The 22,780-nt window shown below is 33.6% G+C and overlaps 1 protein-coding gene across 4 annotated transcripts in view; it reads left to right on the forward strand.

Moving 5' to 3' along the window:
* Positions 1-22,780, forward strand: part of ASCC3 (activating signal cointegrator 1 complex subunit 3) — a 415,044-nt gene that overhangs the window by 154,231 nt on the left and 238,033 nt on the right. The window lies entirely within an intron of this gene.

Consider the following 22,780-nt stretch of genomic DNA (forward strand, 5'->3'; position numbering starts at 1 on the left):
GTATCCCTTGTAATGTCTGCAGTTCTTGCTGTATCTTCAGTATTGTTAGATTCCAGTTGTAGATTTTAAGTTTATAGTAGTAGATGTTGTTCTTTTAGAATTGTAGGAAATGAACATGTGGATGAGACCCAGAGTTCAATTTTAAGAGGAAGGAAATATGTAAATCTTAAAATGATCCGACTAATATTCTAAACAATTGCATAAAGATGGTTTAATGTTTAATAAAAGTTTTTAGTCATTCTTTATTTCATCAAAAGATAACATTTAGCAAATTGTCTTATTCAAAGTAAAATTTCCTGAAAGTGGAACCATTCTAGAATGTGTAAGACCATATCTATAATGGATCCTACCTGAAGAACTGAGTTTTGGATCCTGGTAGACACAATGAAGTTTAGGGAAGATGAATGGATACTTAAGACAGTTTGCTCCATTTTTATTGTTTTCAAGTCTACCCTTAAGAAATTTTCCACAAAAGGTAAATTTGGCTTTGGCAGTCTTGCTTCACTGCTGTTCCACATCCGGAACTCTCTCCTTTCTGTCTTTCTACTTTAGTCTTTCTGCACACCATTAACAAGTTCTTTTTTTTTCCCCTTAACCTTCCATTGATTTGGTCATACCCCATTGGCATAAAGCAGCATCTCTCAAAATGTGATCTGAGGACCTCTGGGGGTCCTTAAGACCCTTTCAGGGCTTCTGCATGGTTAAAATTGACTTTCATAACAATATTATGGCATTAATTTCTTTCATTCTCATTCTTTCATTAGTATTCAGTAGAATTTTCCAGAGGCTTTATAACATGTGATGATGCCATCCCTGATGGCTAAAGGAATAAATACTTCATATTCTTGTATTGCAAAAATTTCTCAATTTCAGTTTTTAATATAGGAAATATTGATAAATATAATCCACAAAAACAAAAGGTTTTTGGGGTCTCCCAAAATTTTAAGAGTGTAAAGGACTTTCCAGGACAAAAAAAATTGAGAACTGCTACTATAGTGGAAAGCTCCTTGTACATAGCATTGCATTCTCCATTTTTTTACATCCAGCATGATTCTCAGCCCCATTTTCCACTTGTTCACCAATATAAAGTATAGCCAGGCCATTTTTGCTTTTTCTCAAATGCTTCCTTGAACTTGCTACTCAGTGTATACTCATGCATTTTCTCTTTCTCATAATGTCTTCCTTTACCTATTCATATCCGTCCAGCTCTTACCCATTCTTCAAAACCCAGTTCAAACTCTTTGAGTGCTTTATTTCCTCTTGCCTGAGTCCTATAGCACCATTCCTTTTTATCCATAGTCTGTGCTTTTGTACATAATGTGGTCTTAGAAATCTAGATCACTCTCATATAAATTTTGTTTACTCTTGTGCTATGTCCAACTCTGGTACTGCTGTTAATGAAAGAATGTTTCTGAAACAGCAAGGGAGGTAACATTTGAATTCAAATTATGAGTCAATCACTATATTAAGTGCATATGTGCATCCTCATTCAGTCCTTACAAAAACTCTGTTGGGTAGTGTCTCCATTATTCAGATAAAGAAAGTAAAACTCAGAGAAATTTATCTAGATTTTTGTTATATTTTCAAAAAGTTTATATGCATCTCTTTTTTACTTATTTGTCAATCTCTGCTCTTTGCTAGCTCTACTCTGCATATCTGTTAACTCTGTAAGGGTGTATACCATGTGCTTGGCCTCATTAGTACTTTATAAATTGAACCTCCTGTCTCATGCATGCTCTTTCTTTTCCTCCAATATAGCCTACTCCCAGAGATGCTGATTTTTCTAAACCTGAAACTATATAGGTACTAACCTCTTCATCCTCTCCTTCTGCCATTCTTAGAGATTCTCACAGATGAGTGAGAATGCTGCTATGACTGCCTTTGAGATTGGGCTTGCAGGGAATGATTTAGAAGATGTGAAAGTACATTCATACTAAACTTTTATTTTTGAAGTTTTTATTTCCTGCTTTCCTACTCTTTTTTACTTTTGTGATCTCTAATAGCTTTTTAATGATTACACTTAATTTTTTGGCAAATAAGTTTCCCAGTAATTAACATTTATTAAATTAAATTTAATCTTAAATTTTCCTTATTATTTTTTAATGTTCTCAGTAGTGTTAATCTTTTTTTTATCTTAATTTGAGAAGGAAAATTAATTTCATTTGCAAATTCTCTGTCATGCTATCCGAATCATATTATTCCCTTGCTCATAAACTTTCATTGGTTCTTTAATTGGTTATTGAATTAAGTCCAACTACCTACATTGTTAAGAATTTTGTATAAATTAAGTGGGATACAAGATGTGATCTGTTTTGTGTTCCACTGGGGAATCTCAGGTCTAGCAGAAGTTATGAGTTTATTGAAGTTTTAATGTAAAATTTCCTTTTAAAGGACAGAATTAAATAATTCTAGAATTTGTTGTCAAGAGAAATAGTCTGTAGAAAACCAAATACCTTCTTAGTGTCTAACTGAAAAGCAATTTTGTGCAACTCAGTAACTTTGGCATTGTGAGAAGTCCAACCTCCATTTCTAATCTTATTTTCTATTATTCTGCATTTACCATTAATTTCAAACTTTTCCCCCAGATGTACCCTACATGAGTTGTTTCTATATTAAAATATTCACTGTGCTTTCCAGTGTTTCTTTTGAGCAAGTGTGATTTACCTTACACCTAGTCCTTCCTCATCTCAGATGATTCATTTTGCATCCCTTCCTGGCAGTAACCCTGTGTGAAAGCAAGGCATTTGCTCTGAGTCCTGAGACTGTTCCCCTTCTTTTATATCTGTTTGCTTATTGTTATAAAGTGGGAAGGGTATATATGTACAGCTTTGGTAGTTGATGAGTTATTTTAGAAGATTTTGTTTATTTCTGTTTTGTTTGATGATAGAGGGAGATTCTGCTCAAATCTTAGACCCAGGCAATAGTGGAGGGAAACCTGAATTCTCTTTGTTGTTATTTTGCTAAATTAGAGCTCCTGCAAACCTTGGTTGGGAGAATGTGTGTAGTGTGCATATGCATGTGCTCACGTCACACTCAATGTTGATGTCACATTGCCCTGCCTTACTTTTCCCTCAGTCAGTATTCTATAATTATTTCGCTGAAAATATGCATATATTGCTAAGAAGGAGGAGTGGAGACAGGAGGTTAGACATTGCATATGTTCAGGCTGCGGTTTTATCTTGATAGCTGTATGTTTATTTTTAGGTTACTGTTGGTATCTTTGGTACATAAAATCCAAGAATGTATTTATTTCGCCTCAATTCCTGAAGAAAATTAGCTCTGGATAGAGACTTGTAGACTGTCAGTTCTTTTCTTTCAGCACATGTCCCCTCTGGTTTCTGAAGAGAAATCCATTGCCTTTCAAATCATTGCTCCTGCAGTAGGTTATGTGTTGTTTCTCTTGATCTGCTTTTAAGTTTCTCACTATGTCTTTAGTTTCCAAAAGTTTGTTTATGGTGTGTCCTGTTGTAGGTTTCTTTGGGTTTTTCCTGTTTTGTATTTGCTCAGCCTCTTCAGTCTAGGCTTATGTCTTTTGCCAAATTTGGGAGGTTTTTGGCCTTTGTTTCTTCAGCCACATACTTTTTCTCCTCTCCTTCTTAGACATCATTGATAGGGATGTTATTTCTTTTGATTGTTCCACAGGTCCCTGAGATCTGTTCTCCCTCCCAGCCCCCCCCCTAATTTATTTTTTCCCTTTTGTTTAAACTGGATATTTTCTATTGATCTATCTTTGATTTCACTGATTCTCTCCTCTTTTGTCTACATTCTGCTATTGAGCCCTTCCAGTGAATTTTTTTATTTAACTTGTATTATTCAATTCTAAACTGTTTGGTTTTTCTTTATATCTTCTTTTTCTATGCTGAGACCTTTTCTTTATTTGTTTCAAGTGTGTCTGTAAATGCTTCTTGAAGGATTTTTGTGATAGTTGCTTTAAAAGCCTTGTCTGATAATGCCAACATCTTTGTCATCTCAGTGGTTGGCATCTATTGCTTGTGTTTTCTCATATGAGTTGAGATTGTCCTGCTTCTTCTTATGCCTGTTATTTTCAGTTGTATCTTGAACCCTTTTGGATAGTATGTTATGGTCCCTATTTAAATCTCATCACTTGCTCCTGCCCTCCTGGGATAGGAGTTAGGACTCAGTTATTCATACATACGTCCTCAGTGCTGGTTTTCACTGTGTTTTTTTTTTTGTCTAAAAGGTCCACATGAGGACTGGCTCCCCTCTCTCAGTCCTTTAGATAAAGAGAGCAGGCTTATCTCTGGTGTTTTGTTTTGCTGGTTTTGTAATGCCAGAGTGTTCTGCACCCCTTGGCTTTTTGAGTTGTAAGCTTCTTCAGCCCTTAGGCCGGGACACATAGGAAGCAAAGAAAGAAATGCCAGAGAATTACTGCCAGATCATTCCTTGAGTCCTGAAGTTCCTGTGTGGCCCTAGTTTTTTTCTCTACATTTCAGTCTTCTGATGTCTGTTTCATGTATCTTCTCCAGAGCTTTTAGGTATAATAAGCCAAAGTAAGATGAATTGTTTCTACTTTGTCTTATCTAGCCATAGAAACTTAAAATTATAAAGCAGTCCAATTTATCAACTTCCTGTATGGTTTGTGCCTTTTTGTTTGCTGTGTTTTCTTGGAAATCCTAGTCTATCCCCAGTGTATAAAGTCCTTCTCTTTTTATTCTAATAATTTGAAAGTTTTGTTTTTCATATGTAGTCGTGACTCTCTCTGAATTTTTGTTGTTATTTTGGTGAGAGCAGGGTTCTAATTTTATTTTTTTTCCCCTAAGGAAAGCCACCTGTTTCAATATCATCATTCTTTCTTTTCCCAATGAGTTTTAATATCATCTTTATCATGTTCTAAATTCTCCTGTTGTAGCTATTTCTGAGCTTTCTGTTGTTACATTGATGTATATTTCTGGCCTTGCCTCAGGACTACAGAGTTTTTAATTACTCTGATTTTAGAATAAGTCTTGAATGTAAAAAAATTCTCCCTTCTGTACTTTATTCTAATTTTTCAGCATAATCTTAGCTATTCTTAGACAACCTTTACTTGAACATTTTAATTTTGAAATCAGATTATTCCATTACACCACAAAGTTCTGTTGGAATTTTGATTAGAAACGCACTGAATTTATGGAATAATTTCAGGAGAATTGGTATCTTTATTATATCTCTCTCCATCCATGAACATGGTATATTTTGTTATATTTTCTACCATTTTAAGTCTTCTTTTTTTGTCCACTGATAATGTTTGATAATTTTCATCATGTGTCTTCTACATCTTTTGTTAGGTCTATTATTTCTAGGTATCTTATATTATTTGTTGGTATCCCTTTTTAATTTCTGTTATATTATGAAATAGTTATTGGAGTATAAGAACACTATTGATTTTTGTGTGTTGATATCATATCCCACAACCCTGATAATTGCTCTTTCTAATGCTAATAAGATATCCTATAGTGATATCTGCACATAACAATAGTTTGGTTCCAATAACTCTATGAGAGGGCCAACCTCAGACTCAGATTTTTTTTTTAATTTTAGGTTCCTTATCTTAGTTTAGAACTGTTCTAAAATATTTTCCCATGTATTTTAGTGTTTTTGAACAGGGATGAGAGAGTTTACATCAGTTCAATTTGCCCTATTGAGTGAGAATTGTGAATCTAGTATTCTAATGTTAATGGACAACACATAATTAAAATGATCACAGAGTAATGATTAAAAATTAAGGGATCACAAGGAAAGTTTGTTTTGGGGATCTGGAACCTCTGCTCTTTTATTGGATTACTTCATTAAATAAAAGTGAAAGCAAAGTCATACTTGTATTATCTCTGAGGAGAAAAATAATTGTAAATGGAAATGTAAAAATGGTATAAAGTTTGCATTCAGCGTATGTTTTTTACTTGTGAAGAGAAGGTTTTTCTTTTATTTGGAAATATTTGTTGTCATAACAAAAGTTTGGCTAATTGAAAATAAACATTCATCCAAGGGAAGTTTTAATCACTAGTGATTTTTTGATTAGTAACAATTGTAGACTTCATTTTGAGAGAAAAAATCTCTGATAAATTACTTTTTTTGTTTTATTTCTGTTTCTTTTTATTTTCCTTTTTGTTTTTTTTTTTCCTGTGTTTTATTTCAAGAGAAATAATTCTTTAACTTGACTATAGCTTTCAATATAGATTTGCTTTTAGAAACTAAAAGCAAATATTTGTGCTAATTTATACTAAAAATCAGTTTAACCCTTTTGAGTGAATTAAGTAGATTAATTTTAAAAAGCATTAGATTCAGTGCTGGTATGTAGAACATGAAAATAAATTATTTTGCAAAAGAATCCTAGAATTGAGTAGCACCAGGGCTGATATTTTAAAGGGCATATTTGAGGTACATGAAATGTCATCTTTAAATAGCTATTTGTAATTATGAACTTGTATCTCTAAAACTGTCTCTTAATTCTACATATCCCTAGAGGGTTAATTTGTTGTGGCTCATTAACAGTTTGGAAGGGATTAATTTATTGATTTGTTTTAGCTGATTCATACTGGGCCTGATTATTCTATGTAGAGGATGGAAGGGAATAGATCTGTATGGATTGCCACAGTGGGGATGAGGTGCCATGAATGTGTTCAGTGCCTTGGAACAGACACTAAGAGTGGGGAGAAATAGTCTGCAATTTGTATATGCAAAGGTAAATTTTTACTGCACACTTTTTTTTAAATTACTTTATTTATCAAATAAAAAAAAATTCCAAACAAAATAAAGCAAAGCAATGGGAAACACAAATATCCTGAAGTAACTTCATTCCTTTCAATATACTCCTACCATACCAAAAGAGAATTAACAAACCATAGTTACACCTGAGCATTCCTGTATCAAGATCACCCTCAATATGTTGTCTGTTCTTATTAGATTACCGTTCCCTTTTCTCTAGCTGCTGACTATCTCTAGGTCTCCTATATTCTATGATATAAGATGCTTATTTTACATTTTTCAGGGTTCACATTAGTGGTAACATACAATATCTTTCCTTTTGTGTCTGGCTTATTTCACTCACATATGACAACTCATCCATGTTGTCATATGTTTCACGACCTCATTCCTTCTCACTGCTGTGTAGTATTCCATTATGTGTATATGCCACATTTTGTTTATCCACTCATCTGATGTTTAGGTTGTTTCCATCTCTTGGCAATTGTGAACAATGCCAGTGTGAACATTGGTGTACCAAATATCTGTTCATGTCACTGCTTTCAGATCCTCTGGGTAAATAGCAAGAAATGAAATTGCTGGATCATAGGGTAACTCAATATCTAGTTTTCTGAGGAACCACCAAACTGTCTTCCAGAGTGGCTGAACCATTATACAATCCCACCAGCAATGAATAAGAGTTTCAATTTCTCCACATCCTCGCCAGCATTTGTAGTTTCCTGTGTGTTTAATGGCAGCCATTCTTGATGGTGTGAGATGATACCTTATTGTGGTCTTGATTTGCATCTCCCTAATAGCTAGTGAAGATGAATATTTTTTCATCTGTTTTTTAGCCATTGTATTTCCTTTTCAGAGAAATGTCTTTTCATATCTTTTGCCCATTTTATAATTGGGCTGTTTGTACTATTATCGTTGAATTGTAAGATTTCTTTACATATACAAGATGTCAGTCTCTTATCAGATAGATGTTTTCCAAATATTTTCTTCCATTGAGTTGGCTGCCTCTTTACCTTTTTAACAAATTCCTTTGAGGTACAAAAGATTTTAATTCTGAGGAGTTCCCATTTATCTATTTTTTCTTTTGTTGCTTGTGCTTTAGGTGTAATGTCTAAGAAGCAACCTCCTAATACTAGGTCTTGAAGATGTTTTCCTACATTGTCTTCTAGGAGTTTTTTGGTACTGTCTCTTATATTGAGATTTTTGATCCATGTTGAGTTAATGTTTGTGTAGGGTGTAAGGTAGGGGTCCTCTTTCATTCTTTTGGATATAGATGTCCAGTTCTCCCAGCCCCATTTGTTGAAGAGGCTGTTATGTCCCAGTTCAGTGGATTTGGGGTCCTTATCAAAAATCAGTCGACCATTGATTTGGGGGTCTATTTCCAAATTCGCAATTCAATTCCTTTGATCAATATGTCTATCTTTGAGCCAATACCATGCTGTTTTGATTATGGTGGCTTTATAGTAGGCTTTAAAGTAAAACAGAGTAAGTCCTCCGACTTTGTTTTTCTTTTTTAGAATATTTTTAGCAATTCAAGGCATCGTTCCCTTCCAAATAAATTTGATGACTAGCTTTTCCAATTCTGCAAAGTAGATTGTTGGAATTTTGATGAGAATTGCATTGAATCTGTAGATCAGTTTGGGTAGGATTGACTTCTTGACAATGTTCAGCCTTCCTATCCATGAACGTGGAATATCTCTTTATCTCTTTAGGTCCCCTTTTATTTCTTTTGGTAGAGTTATGTAATTTTCTGTGTAGAGGTCTTTTACATCCTTGGCAAGTTTACTCCTAGGTACTTATTTTTTTTAGTTGCTATTGAGAATGGAATCTTTTCTTGAGTGTCTCTTCAGTTATGTCATTTCTACTGTATAGGAACATTACTGACATGTGCATTAATCTTATATCCTGCCACTTTGCTGAATTTATTAGGTCATGTAGGTGTGTCACTGATTTCTCAGGGTCTTACAAGTATAAGATAATATCATCTGCAAATAATGAGTTTTGCTTCTTCCTTTCCAATTTGGATGCCATTTATTTCTTTGTCTTGCTGAATTGCTCTGGCTAGAACTTCGAGCACAATGTCGAATAGTGGTGACAGCGGGCATCCTTGTCTCATTCCTGATCTTAGAGAGAAGGCTTTCAGTCTTTCACCATTGAGTACTATACTAGCTGTGGGTTTTTCATATGTGCCGTTTATCAAATTGAGGAAGTTTCCTTCAATTCCTAGTTTTTGAAGTGTTTTTATCAAAAAAGGATGCTGGATGCACAATTTTTTTATATTTAGTAGTTAATATAAAGATTTCATGTAGCACGAAAACTGAAAATGTATTTAACTTTGTAGTTTTGGAAGTTTTTTGTTTTGTTTGTTATTAATAGAGCTCGAAAAAGAGCTCTAACAACACATTTTCTATTAAGTTTATTCTTATGGATGTTATATATAGATTGCTGTTTTAATGGGAACTTGTAATTTTGGGGGCTAAGTATGGAAACTGTTGTGGCTGCCAACCTCATAATTCTTTATGTAGTTTTGTTTTTTTTTTTGTTGTTTTTTTTTTTTTGTCTGTTTGTTTCTATTGATTCTTGCTATTTCAAAGTAGAAAGCCTTTCATCTTTTGGTTCACACTCAGTCCTTTTGCAGCTGTGTGCCTTAAGCAAGTTTGGGATAACATACATTTTTTATGTTGCACTTGAATACATCTGTGTCCCTTTTCAGAATAGTGTAGCTTAATTGCTGTACAGATTCTGCATAGGCCTCAATAGTTTGACAGAATTAGCATATCTATCATAGCTGGCCAGTAATTGATGAATGTCAGCATGTATCTCTTCTTTACCTACTTGATTTCATTGTTCTTGGTGAGGAGTTGGTGCATTGTTTGTGATTACCAGCAGAACAAAATAATTGTTCTGTTTTGAAAGTCACATAACTTGTTATGTGCCAAACAATTCATACATAGTTTTTAATCACTGTTGTTAATATATTTTAAAACCTTGATCTCACTCTCCTGGGATTTTGATGTACCATTGTTGCCCTCTTCTTTCTCTCCATGTAAAAGTCTGAAAATCAGTGGTACACAGAGAAAAGAATCATCTGGTTATTCCTCAGCCAAGATTTTTTCTTTAAGTTTCACTTTCATTTGCTTATGATACAAAAATAATAAGTTGGTGTTGGTTTCTCAGTTATGATATTTTAATATCCAAGTCATTATTACATGTAACCCACCACACCCTGTTATCCCAAGCTCCACACAAGTTAGCCTAATCCTCTTGCCTCTCGGTGATCTGTATTACAGTATACCAATGCTTTTACATTCAAGTGAGTTGCATCTATTCTTGCTTTTCTAATCAATTTTAATATTCCTTTATAATGGCTTTTTATAGTCTATAATGTAGAAATCTACGGATCTATCTAAAGTGAAAAGGTAATCTGTGTTCCTTGTCTTTTTGGAAACTATAAATATGCCATATTTCTCCATGATCAGCTGTTTAGTATTGATAAACTCAGTATATTTGCTGAAGTCCTAACTGTTAAACTATAAGCAGACCTTGCTTTTCACAGCAATGCAAGATGATAAAAATGACCAAGGTGAAACCATGCAAAGTGATCTTAATAATCAAAGGGAAAAATTATGGTTATTCTGTGACATTTAAAATTTTTTGTTAACACATTACAAACTCTTTATTTTTGGTTATAAATGTAATAGAAACAAAAATCCAGAATCTTTCAGATTTAAAAAGTATTATACTAAACATACCATATATTATATTCCCTGTGGGATCTTCGGCAGCACCCTAAAATGAAATACAGTAAAGTTTTTTAGAATAAAACTTCATTATTTACACCAAGTGTAAATTTACACAGTAGTTCAGGTCAGGTTTTGCCATGAAAGAGTTAAAAAATATATTTTCTTTCAGAGTGTTTTGGATTTGGGAATTAGAGAAATGAGATTGTGGACCTGCATTAGAAAGGTGTCCATGGGAAAATACATCGTATTAACAAATTGGAAGGCCAGAAATGTAGCACTGCCTCTGGTTAGTTTTGCAAGTATTGGTAAAAGCTTGGGGTCCCGTTCCTTACTTATGACCTTCCTTTTATCCCGTTTGTCGTAAATTCAGATGCCTGAGTAAGGAACTTCTGTAAGATAAGGTTTAGGTGTGATATAGGGAATCATTTAATTTTTTTGCTTCCTAACGTTTGAAGCAAAATTATGATAGGCATTTAACTTTTGTTTCCTATGACTAACAATAATGCGAAACTATGTATTAACAAAATTGCTCCATTTTACTGTTAAAGCTGATTTTCAGGTTAAAACTATTTCCTTTTGTTTTAATTTTCAAAAATTCTACTTTGCTTTCATTTTATGTAGTTTATGTAAAACTGGGTCAGCATGTGAATGCTGTGAATTTTTTATTAGTCATGTGAATGAGTGATTGAGTTCAACCACCTTGAGACAGATTTTAATGTGGTAAACCTGGATTTATGTCAGGGGCAGACATGAGGGACTGGCCTAAGGGTAGTGTTCTCAGACATGTTTGGATCATTGACCAATGAAAATCTGAGGAAATAATGAACCCTCTTCCTTGGAGTTTGGAATGTAGGGGGATGGGGAGCACATAAATGCAAATATATAAAATTCTGTACAGTCTGTTATGTTGGTTTACTCCTTTCAGATAAAGAAATCTTGTCCCAAGGTGACCATCATATGTAAAGCAGAGGGTACTTTGCCTTGGGAATTATGATCCCAAAGTGCATTTGATAGACAAGTCATCCTTTGAAGTCTGTATACATTTGATTGACACTCAGTTCTTATAGAAACCTCCAAATTTTAGCTATTCTGTGCTGTTGCTTCCTGGTAAGCAAAAATTCATGTGTTGAGAATTGTATTAGTTAGGGTTCTCTAGGGAAACAGAATCAATGAGAGGTGTCTATGACTATAAAATTTATAAAAGTGACTCACGCAACTGTGGGTAAGCATGAGTCCAAATTCTGTAGAGCAGTCAGCAAACTGTCAACTCCAAGGAAGATGTTCGATGAACTTCTCAGGAAATGAACCAGCAACTTCAATGAACTCCTCAGGAAATGAACTGGGATCTTCGACGAACGTGTTCGATGAACTCCTCAGGAAATGAACCGGTAACTTGGACAAACTCCTCAGGAAACACTTCACTGGGCAGCCGAAGAAGAAGTGAAGGTCCTCTATCTGTCTCGCTTATAAGTATTCAACTGATTAATTGGATTAAATCCAGCCAATTGCATTTTCTCAATGTGAAAGACATGCCCTTCGGTGAGTCATCAGTTACAGCTGCAGTCAATTGACTGATGATTTAATAAACCAGCCTGTTGGTTTATTAACCAGCCACAAACGTCCTCGCAGCAATTGTTCGGCCAGTGTTTGCTTGACCAGACAGCTGGGTGCTATCACCTGGCCAAGTTGACACATGAACCTAACCATCACAAGGATCAAATGTTTGTTAATAAGAATAATGAAGTATATGTTGTTAGCTATTCAATAATACCATTAAATTGTTAGCTATGATGTAAAAGCAGCTGAAAAAGTGTGATGAACTTTATTGTTCGAAAAGGGTGCAATTGTAAAGAAATATAGTTCTGGTCAGTGAGGTTTATTCTATAAAAGTCAGAATGGTATTTGAGGACTTGGGGGTAAATACATATAATCAGTATTATGACAGATACAGCTTGTGTTTTTCATAGATATTGGTGTATAACCAAAAATTCCATGATGGTTCCAAGGAAACTGTGTTGTCTTGGCAGAGATAATTTATTCTTTGAACAATCAATTCCTCTAAAAATTGAGCTACAGTAATAGGGCAGGGACTTCATAATTTAGACGCATCTTCAGATTTCTTCTTCCAAGAAATCCAATGAAATGTGAAAGTTTTATCTGTACTCATCAGTGTCTATGATATTTTCTGAAAATATGGATTTATTCTCATTACTTGTCTCCTGAATTTTACAAAAATCTGTTCAAAGGCTCTGCTAAATGAAAACATTCTATGTTAATCTGAATACTTGAACTTTCTTGAACATTAACCTCATTTTTGCTTTTATTCAGAAATTCCTAGGATTCTGTGGTTTGATATTTTGTCATACCAATAAGAAAGTATGGTTGTATTAGATCCTAAGAATGTGATGAGTTAGGCTTTTTTTCTTTTTCAGTTTCAAGTTGGTTTTAGCTTGAAAGCAAAGTTTCCATTGTTTGGGCGCGGGGGGGGGGGGGCAGTTATTTCAGTATTCCAAGCAGTTTTTGTCAAAAAGACTTTTATCTCACAAACTGCAACAGAACCATGGAGACTTGCTATAAACCTAACATGCATTTCCCAAGTTGGGCAACTTTAAAAATTACAGAGAACTATGCTTTCTGAAATTTCTCTGATTGATCTAAATAATTCCCCTTGAGTTTATATTTTTCACTTATCTCTAGAAAAAATTATCTTTATGTATCAAAACTGGAAATAGTCTTGTTTTTGCAGGGCTTGCTGCCATTGTGGTCATAAGTAACACTCATAAAGAAAATTAATTGTACTTGGATTCATCATTGGTTTGAACCTTGGTTAAATTCATTATACATAAATATTTACTGCATATTGTTCTTAGATAATTAAAAGGTCACCTGAATATTAGAGGGCATACCTGTATTATGGTAAATCCTATATTTTAAAACATTTTGTATCCTAAAGGTAATATCCTACATGTTTTCTGTTGTTTTTTGTGGGGTGTTTTTTTGTTTTTGTTTTTTTTTTTTTTTTGTGGGTCTTTTTTTTTTTTTTTTTTTGCAAAGTTTTACATCTCTAACAAGTGCTTTATGGCACTTTTAAAAATTAAAAGTTAATTTTTTTTGAGAATTTCCATACCACACATTTTTTTTTTTTCTGATTCTAACAGGACAATATGCTCATTGCAGAAAAGTTTAAAAATATAGGGTGTTACAGAGAAGTTTAGTGTTTAATCTCTTAAATTTTTTTCTAGGTAAATATATATAATTTTAAAAAATGAAAGTTGTTTGTATATTGGTTTGTTACAGTCTTTCTAGATTATATATATATTTAATATTTTTTTATTGTGGAATATAACACATATACGTAGAAGTGATAACTTTCCAAGTACAGTTTAACAGGTAGTTAGCAAATTTCACAGAATGTTAATGGGTTACGGTTCCACGGTTTCGGTTATTTCCTTGTAGTGTAGTATAACATATATGCAGAAAGGTAATAACTTTCAAAGTACAAGAATATGTTTTTGTATATTGTTAAATGAGTTCGTCTTGCATGACACTTAAAGACTGCAGAGTGTTCTTCTATTGGATGTACTAAGTTAACTGTATACTTCTAATGACTTTTACTTGCTATGAATAACATTTATCTCCTCGGTCCCTTACTTAGACTGAACATTGCTTAACAGGAAAGAGGCATATAGGGTATCTCAGAAACTAAGTTGAAATGGTTGAGAACAGAATTTTCCTATACGTTTTGAGTTGTTTCTTCATGGACCTCAAGAAAATGAATTCCCTTATGTTTCTTTACATTCTTTGTCATTAGTCACCTTACCACAGATGCCTTTTTCTCTGCCTTAACCATCAGCATAGACTTAAACTTCTTTAAGACCAGAGATTCACTGGGTCTAGTCTACTTCAAAGGTCTCTCTCTGTTTTCTGCTGCTGGGTGATAGGCATATACACAATGCATTTCCCTAGGCTTACTCATAGGGCGGGCTATGGGTTGTCCAGTTCTTGGTTCTCCAATCATAACTGTCCTTTTCCACCCATAGAAGCACATCTGAATGCAATGGGGATTAGGTTGAATCTGCTAAATTAAAAAAATAAAATTTACAAAGATTGTTTTAAAGTATGGTACTTTAATTCTCATTACTGTCTGTTCTAGTTTGCTAATGCTGTCAGCATGCAAAATACCAGAGATGGATTGGCTTTTATAGAAGGGGTTTATTTGGCTACACAGTTAGTCTTAAGGCCATAAAGTGTCCAAGGTAAGGCATCAACAATTGGGTACCTTCACTGGAGGATGGCCAATGGTGTCTGGAAAACCTCTGTTAGTTGGGAAGGCACATGGCTGGCATCTGCTTCAAGTTCTGGTTTCAAAATGGGTTTCTCCCAGGACATTTCTCTCTAGGCTGTAGCTCCTCAAAAATGTCATTCTTAATTACTCTTGGGGTGTTTTTCCTCTCTTAGCTTCTCTGGAGCAAAAGTCTGCTTTCGACAGCCGTCTTCAAATTGTCTCTCATATGCAGCTACTCTCTCAGCTTCCGTGCATTCTTCAAAGTGTCCCTCTTGGCTGTAGCAAGCTCACTCCTTCTGTCTGGGCTTATATAGTGCTCCAGTAAACTAATCAAGGCCCATGCTGAATGGGTAGGGCCACACCTCCATGGAAATTATCTAGTTAGAATCATCACCCACATTTGGGTGGGGCGCATCTCCATGGAAATGCTCAAAAGAATTACAGTCTAATCAACACTGCTGCGTCTGCCCACACAAGATTACATCAAAGATAATGGTGTTTGGGGGGACAAAATACATTCAAACTGACATACTGTCTAATTTATATATTGCAAATATTTATTTTTTAATATTTTAAAGAAATATTTATTAAGCAACTTAAAAAACTATGCAAGCCATAGTGCTTAAGGTTGGGGATAAAATGGGCAGTTTCAGGCCTCCAAAATGAATAGTCTAAAAGAATAATAAATATGCTTTCCAGGCTTTATTTACCTTAAAATATTTCTATTTACTGCTTAGGAAATGCATTGATAGTGCCTTGTTCCATTAAGTTATACAGGGAACTAAAATATCCAAAATGTTTTATGATTGTTATTTGATACAATACATTTTTAAAAACTTTGAATATAGTACTTAGCATACAGTTGGCCTTCAACAAATGTCAGTTCCTTTCTGCTTCCTCAGTGGATTTTTTATTCTGCTCCAGACCCACCATATGAGCAATAGCCTCAGAGCATATACTTATTGAATTTTTATGTTACTTTGACTCTTCAAACTTTCTGGCTGTCACAATTCAAAGAAAAAGAAAAAAATGGTAGATTTTTTCCCACTGTTTTAGAAACAACTGTACAGTTAAGTGTGAGTGCTTCTTATTTGGCAGTAAGTAGTGAATAACCTTTTCACTTACCCTTTTGGAGGAATAATAATCTGTTGAATTGAGTCTAAGAATAAACCTAAGGCTTAGATTAAAAAATGTTTCTGATGTTAAATTTGACTCTCTTTTATAAGAGGAAAAAGGCTATTAAGTTATTTATTCCTAAATTTGAGACTTTTCTTATTATAGAATAATCAATTTTATCATAAGGAAAGCACTAAATACTGTTGCAGTTATATTTAATGAATGTACATTGGTTGATCTTTTTTCTTTAATTTTTTTTAATTGAGATTGTTCAGATACCATACAACTATCCAAAGATCCAAAGTGTTCAATCAGTTGCCCATGGCACCACCATACAGCTCTGCATCCATCAACACAATTATTTTTTTTTCAATTTTTAGAGCATTTTCACTACTCCAGAAAAGAAACAAAGACAAAAAAAAGGAAACTCACATCCTCCCATACCCTTTACCACTCCCCACCCCCTCCATTATTGATTCGTAGTTTTAGTGTAGTACATTTGTTACTGTTGATGAATGAATGTTAAAATACTACTAACTGTAGTGTATAGTTTGCAGTAGGTATATATTTTTTCCCTATGTGCCTCTCTATTATTAACCTCTAGTTATAGTGACATACATTTGTTCTAGTTCGTGAGAGAGATTTCTAATATTTGTATAGTTAATCATGGACATTGTCCACCACAAGATTCACTGTTTTATACGTTCCCATCTTTTAACATTGGTTGATTTTTAAGCATTTTTTTTTCAGCTTTATTAAGGTATAACTAATGTAGAAAAAACTGCATATATTTAAGGAATACAATTTGATGAGTTTGACAAATTTATATACCTGTGAAACCATCACTACAATCAAAATATTCATATCATCCCCCCTATATGTTTACTCACATCCCTTTGTAATCCATCCCTTTTCTTTCTCCACCTCCATCCACAGGCAACCTCTGAAGTGCTTTCTATCATTATAGTCTTGCTTGAATTAAAAATATATATATATTATATATATATTGTATATATATATGGAATCATACAGTGTGTACTTTTTTATCTGGCTTCTTTCACTTAGCAGAATTATTTTGAGATTTATTTATTTTGTTACACATGCCAATAATTCATCTCTTTATACTGTTGAGTAGTGTTCTGTTGCATAGATATACCATGAATTGTTTCTCCATTCAATTTTGATGGGCATTTGCCTTGTTTCTAGTCTTTGGCAGCGAAAATAAAGCTGCTATGAATGTTCCTGTGAAAACATTTTCTTGGATGTGTTATAAAAGGTTGAATTAGGAGATGGTAGCTGTTTATTTTGAACTCATTTGCAAAATTTAAAACCCCAAAAAACATTTCTTTAATCCAATGCAAGCATCAGTGACTGAAACGGGATTAGAAATGTTTTAAAAAGTAGAGGAAAATTACCTACAACCACCTAGGATTATTGATCCTTTTTTATTATTTCATTCCATAAGACTTCTTTGTTTTTATTGTTTTTGTTCTCATTTCAATGTATATTCTTTCCATTACAGAAAAACTTAAAAATAGATAAAAATAACAAGTCCATGAGTTATTACAAGTACATATAATACAGTATTTAACTTTCCATTTCTCTCTGTCTCTTTTTTTTTTTGTTTTTTGCTAATATGTGTTCATATATTTAGTGAGCGGCAGTGTGGCATAGTGCTTGTGAGCATCATCTCTAGAGTCAGAGCCCTTGGGTTTAAATCTTGGCCCAGCTATGTAACATTAGCTATGTGACTTCGGTCAAGTTACTTAAATCTACATTTCTTAGTTTCTTTATTTAAAAATTGTTCTTTTAAAATTGAGTTGATGATTTTACCCAATTCACTGATTTACAACATGAGTAGTGTTTAAAACAGCACTTGGCATATAAGTTCTCAGTTAACATCAGCTATCTTTTAATAAAACCATACAAATAAGGTGCCTCATATCCTGCTACTAAATATATTTAACTTTGTACCATGAATAGCTATCCATGCCAGTAGATATATGTCTACAACAATTTTAATGATTGCATTGGACTAACATTACAAAATTACTAACTGATGTGGAAAAACCACACACAAACCTGCCACACATTCCTCATCGCCTTAACTAGGAATATAGAGTAATGCTGCTCAATACAGTAGCACTAGCTACATGTGACTATCTGAATTAAAATTAATTAAAATTAAATTTAAAATTATTTTCCTTGGTTGTGGTAGCCTCATTTCAAGTGCTCCATAGCCACCAGAGGCTACCATATCGTTTAACGCAGTTATAAACATTATTATTGCAGAAAGTTTATTGAGCAGTGCTGATATAGTGCATAAAAGAAGCAAGGTGTCAGTTCAGAGAAGAAGCAGAGGCAGCATATGTGCATGCACATGCATTTTCTTTTTATGAGGCTTGCAGTTACCAGTAACAAAGCATCCTGCCACAGTTGAGAAAGAAGCCAATTTTTGCTGAGCCACTTTCCTTTTATAGAATTTATGCTTACTGTCTATCAGCTTCTGATTAAGGGAATATTTACAAATGCTAGGCTTCCTTGGTTCATGAACCAATTTTGGCATGATTCTCAGTCTTTCAATTGAGAAATCCCTGCTTCCAGCTTCCAGGGTTCTGCAGAGCCCTGTCCCTCCAGTAGCACACAACATTTTATGAATTTTTTATAATTTGTTTCTTTAGTTAGCCTGTTCATTTACAGTGTTTCCAAAATTTTCCTGTTCAGAGATTGAATATGATTGGCTGGAAGTGCATAGCTAATAACAAAAAGCATGTGATAGTAAATAAAAACCCTTTTGAGTTTTGAAAAATGTACATAAATGCTTAATAAAGCATTGAAGGGTTGCCAGACAACCCTGTAGGACACTGTTTTGGTTTGCTAAAGCTGCCAGAATGTAAAATACCAGAAATGGGTTGGCTTTTACAATGGAAATTTATTAGTTTACAAGTTTAGTTCTTAGGCCATGAAAAATGTCCAAATCAAGTCATCACCAGGACAATGCCTGGACTCTGAAGGCCAGCTACCGGTGACCTTGTGCTCCTCTGTCATTTGGGAAGGCACATGGTGGTGTTTGCTGTTCCTTCTCTCCTGGGTTTTGTTGTTTTCAGCTTCTGGTTGCTCCGTCTCTCACATTGCCTTGGTGCATCTCTGAATTTCATCTCTTAGCTTCTGTGTGTGTTTTATCCTCTTATAAAGGACTCCAGTAGGAGAATTAAAACCCACCTTGAATGAGGTGGTTCACATCTCAATTGTAACAACCTAATCAAAAGGTCTCACCTACAACAGGTCTGTACCCGCAGGAATGGATTAAAAGAACATGGCCTTTTTACATAACAGCTTCAAATTACCACAGGCCACCAACATTTTAATATATTCAAATTAATAACTGGGAATAGCATTTTTATCCTATGCCATTCATCATTTGTCATTAAAAATTAATTTTGATCTAGTCTTTTTTTATCAAATTATCTGTAGTCATTTATAGCAGTTTAGAAACTACCTTTTTTGACTTCCAGTTTGTATCTCTTTATATTACATTACATATTTAAGCTTTGAAATTACTGGAATTCTTTATTGATTATATTTTGCTCTGGAAAATATACTGCACTTTTAAAGTTTATTTATAATATTCAGAAAAGACTCCCAGTTCATACCTACTGCACTATTTGGTCTGAAGAACTGAAAAGAAAGTAACATAAATTTAAACTATATGATAAAATATAGAATAGAAAACTAAGGGGAAGTTACAAATGATGTGCAAAGTAGATTTTATTAGCATATAAGGATTGTTTTAAACTTCCGAATTTTTGAAGATCTGAAGTCAGGATGAAATCAGTTATCTAGCTTGTTACTATGCTGTGCTGTTTACCTCCGTTATAAATCGGTTAAAGATGCTAATCATTTCAAATTACTGTTCACTAAGCTACTTAAGCATAGAGTTGGAAAACCCAGTGTTAATGTGAAAACTCTATTTTGAAGTATTTATTTAATTTAGAAATTAGAGTAGTATTTCCATTTGTTGTGATTCTGCTGCTTGTGTCTCTACTTGTCTTTGTTTGTTTGGCTTTGGAATTTATTTTTTATTATAGTACTTATTTCAGCACCAGAGTAAAAGACAACAACAATATTCTTTTATATTTTGAAGGTGATTCTTGACTGTTTAACCTTAATTTTTCAAGTGACTGCACAAACATAATTAGTATGTTTTTGGTGGCAACAATGATTTTTCCATCCTTTATAAATCTAAACATTTTGCTTTCTCTGTTTTTTCTATTGCATTTCCAATTTTATGTAATCAAACAAGCAATAACAAAAATGAAGTCTGTAAGTCTCTTTTTACAAAGAAAGATATCTAAAACATTAGGATTAGAACCAGAAATGCAAAGTTTCAATCTATAAGAATGATGAGTTTGAAAAGGCTTAACCATGTGTTTATACATAATGGAATTAGAAGACTACCCCTTTTAATTTCCCTGATAAAATGCAAATAGTGTTGGCTGCATTAAAGGCATGCCATTAAGAAATAATGAGAATTCTAGTTTGAAGAATGTCTCATTACTTTTATTAGTAAGTGAGCTATAAATTATTTTGAAGCATCACGGAATTCCTAGTGATAGTAATTGATCATTTTTACTTTTGCAAGGTATATTAAAATACTTTCAGTAAAGAATCCACTTCTGTCTATAAACTACGGTTTAACTGTTTGGTTCTTCCTGACATATTTGGATTCTAGCACGTAGTGGGAGAATGTAATTTTTTTAGGCATAAAAATCCATGTAGTGATTGCAAATTATGTATTTTGTGAGATCCTTTTATCAAAGTATAATTTAAAGGCACTCCAGAGTCTATTAATCTTTGATTTCACTGAAAAAAGTATTTAGAATAACAAATTTCCCTTTTCCATGAATATTCCTTTACAGGAAAATAGCTTGTTTCCTAGGACTAGGGGAGTAAAGATGGGAGTCAGGAGTCATATGCTCTTATTGAATTCTTTTTTTCAATTGTTTTGTTTTACAGTGACATTTAGTTACTCTTTTCCTATCATGTGATTAGTTTCATATTCTTATGGGTGTTAACTAAGTAAAAAGACCAAATTGATTAGAAAATTTACTTTTAAGTTTGTTCAGGAAACCTGGTTGCAAAGTTTATTGTGCTAATTTATTGAAACAACCAAAAGCCAATGGAAAGCTTTTATTTTTCTTTTAAAGTAAAAAAATAGTCTTTTATTATATAATTATAACACAATACATAAGTATGCTTAAAAGCAGTCTAGTTTCTCTGTAAGCACAAAAGACAAAATAAAAGTAAATGTCAGATATCTGTCATGCTTATCCTAAGTCTTTTAGAACTTATAAATTTTCGGGAAAATCCTGTCTCCTTTAAGTCCTAATGAGAACTAGCTAACCACAAATATTAGTATAATTTTGAAAAATTACTTACTTCCCCAGAAATATGACATGTATTAGAAAGTAAAGGGTAAGTTATCTCTGTGGAGTTTTATAATTGCATAGCCTTTAAAATAAGCAGTATTTGTCTTTCATTTCAGAGACTATCTAATGAAGTTGGCAAAATCTTTAACATTTTTGAAAGACTAATTTTTGTTTCTAAATAATAGGTCTCTTCTTCAAGCATTCTTTTATGCCTGTGTTTTTTTTACCTGTTAACTGTTATCCTATGGCCTTTGAGGTTGAACCTGTAGAAAGGAGTTTGACACATAATTAAAAGGGTTGTCAATTAATGACTTAGAAAAGGTGACAAGATTAACCAACTTTAATTCTCTTCCATTATAATATCATGTCAAGTTATAAAATTTTGTCAGAGGGCAACTTACATCTGTAATGAACATTTCTTAATGTTTCATTTATGATCCTTTTGCCATGAACAAGGAGGTTAGTAAAGAGGTGTAGAATATCCAACACATGGGGAATTTTCTGAGGAATATTTTTCTGCAGACTCTTTAGTAATACCTCCTAAATATTTTTCAGATTTGTCCATGTCCTTTCCATCTTATACATCCTCCTAGTCCCAGTCTTTTATCATCCCTTCCCTTGGTTAATTCTGTAGTGTCCTAACTGGGATACCAGCATTAAGTCTGTGTCCTCCAGTCCTTTCACCACAAGATAGCCTCAACTGCAGTTTGATCAGTTTTATTCCCCTCTTCTTACCCCTGCATTCCATTCCATGAAAAACAGCAATGGAAAAAAAAAAAAAAAAAAAAACTTAACTAAAACTTAAAACAAAACAAAACAAAACAAAAAACAGCCACTCATAGTCCTCCCGGCTACTTTAAGGAGTGAAAAGAATACAACTACTGAAAATGACTACGAGTGTTCTGTCTCTGCCCATCTCATTTTCACAAAGCACTGGTCCTCCCACCCTCTTTGATCCAGCTGTATGCTCTGCCTATCTTTGTTTTGGATATGAATATCCAGTTGTTGAAGAGGCTGTTGTTTCTCAACTGTATGGACTTGGAAACCTTGTCAAAAATAAATTGGTAATTGGTGTGAAGGTCTAATTCTGAGCACTCAGTTCGATTCCATTGGCCGATATGTCTATCCTTGTACCAGTACCATGCTGTTTTGACCAGTGTAGTTTGCAATTTGCTTTAAAATCAGGAAATGTGAGTCCTCCAATTTCATTCTTCAATTTTAAGATGTTTTTGGTTATTTAGGGTCGGGGTCCCTTACCCTTACAAAAATACATTTGATAACTGATTTTCCATATCTGCAAAGTAGGCTGTTGGAATTTTAATTGGGATTATGTTGAATCTATATATATTTTGGGTAGAATTGACTTCTTAACAATATTTAGTCTCCCAATCCATGAGCATGGAATGTCCTTCCATTCATTTAATTCTCCTTTGATTTCTGTTAGGGATGTTTTGTAGTTTTCTGTTTGCAAGTCAGACACATCACACAAGATCAGTAATTACAGTGTATGT

This window comes from Choloepus didactylus, chromosome 7, assembly GCF_015220235.1.
Source record: "Choloepus didactylus isolate mChoDid1 chromosome 7, mChoDid1.pri, whole genome shotgun sequence".
NCBI lineage: Eukaryota > Metazoa > Chordata > Mammalia > Pilosa > Megalonychidae > Choloepus > Choloepus didactylus.